We start from the raw sequence: 1,720 nt of genomic DNA, 5'->3' as shown, positions 1-1,720 counted from the left end.
AGGTGGGTTTGAGATTTGGATTGAGATCTGATTCCAATGCACATGATTTGCTCAATCCCTGCACTGCCCCCCTGCATCCAAAATATGTTTCTATACCTGGATCCTGCTTTCTGGGATAGCATACAATTAACAATTGATGCTAGCAAAGCTGGCCCAGGGAACAATGAAAACGTGTCATGAACTAGGACTCCCCTTCCAAGGATTCCTTGGATCCACCATCTCAGGAACAAGGTGTGTTTCCCATATCATCAAGTGTCAGTTTGTCATTAAGAGAAAATGTTTTTGAGGAGAGTTAAAAAATCTTGGGGAGACAATTTTTTTTCCTTATTAAAGAGAGTAGACTGCATGTAACAAATTCTATTCTTGGTGGTCACGGCCATTTTCTAAAAGCATGAGTTGCGATTGTCTAACATGAATAGTGTCAGCCCTGCAGCTATTGTGGGCTACTTATATGGAGATTTTGCCTCTGTGTTAGCTGGCACAGGTCACCTTGTTTTGCTTCATTTCTGATGCTTCTGTCTTTATCCTTCCTCTTAGGCAGTCAGCCATCACTTTTCCTGATGTCAAAGGGATTCTTTCTGGCAGTGTTTCTCCACTTACTTAACAGTAAATTCCACTTCACTCTATCGAATCTGCTATTCTTTGAAAGCCATCTTGAGTTTGTTGGATCAGGAACTTTATTTTTCAAAGAACTTTAATTGCTGCAGGTAAGGGTGTACGGCTCTCACTGGAGGCGAAGAATGCAGGCTTATCATGGTGTTTGTTCTTACCACTATCTTTGTTTTTTTTCTAGGTTTGTACCCATGTTTTAGGTATTTTGGCCTGCTGCAAGTCTGGCCTTTGGACAAAATGTCATTACTTATACAGCCATGATAGATGCTTTTACTTCCAAGGAAGAGACAGCCATACCCTAACTGGCTGAAACATAAGGAAATGTGTTATCATAGGACACTCAGTCCAGACAGGGCAGGCTTCAGGGTTGCTTGATTTAATGAGTCTACAGTGTTATCAGAGACCCAGATCTTTCTATCTCTTCGTTTCCATCTCTAGAACGGCTCATGGTTATAAGACGGCTTGTTAGCAGCAACGGAGACATCATCTGATGGAAGTGAAAGAATCATTGCTACAAGCATGACACATAGGTTCTTCTCTTTACTCTGCTTGGCCAGTGTAAGCAACAAGCCCACCTCTGGACCAACCCCGGAGGGGGAATTCAGTGCTCTGATGGATCTAGACCAAAAGTCAGCAAATGTTTTCTAAAGAGGACCAGGCAGGAAATGTTTATTTAGGTTTCGGGAACCCCACAATCTCCGCCACACCACTCAACCTTGCCGTGGTAACACAAAGCAGCCAGACGGAAGTAATGGGTGTGGTTGTTTTCAAACAAACATCATTTTCAAAAACAAGTAATAGGGCCACATGCTGACGTCTGGCCTAGACTAACAAGGATCTACCCCCGAGCCTGGAGATGAATCCGCATCTCCAGAGGCAGGACTGGACATGTATGACCCAGGACATGTTCCGTTGGGAAGGAAGGGGGAGGCTAGTAGCAGACAGTGATTTACTGCATTGCTCTTTGCAGGAGTGGAGTTTAAAACTAATACCTTATACCTTTTTCAATGGCCATGAAGGTAGAGAGAAGGACTTTTGAATGTTGGCTGACCGTATACATTTGATATAGCTTATCATTTAACTGAGCCCTTTAAGAACCACTCTCTTC

The sequence above is a fragment of the Suricata suricatta genome, chromosome 10 (genome assembly GCF_006229205.1).
Source record: "Suricata suricatta isolate VVHF042 chromosome 10, meerkat_22Aug2017_6uvM2_HiC, whole genome shotgun sequence".
NCBI lineage: Eukaryota > Metazoa > Chordata > Mammalia > Carnivora > Herpestidae > Suricata > Suricata suricatta.
This window is presented reverse-complemented; position numbering follows the sequence as displayed.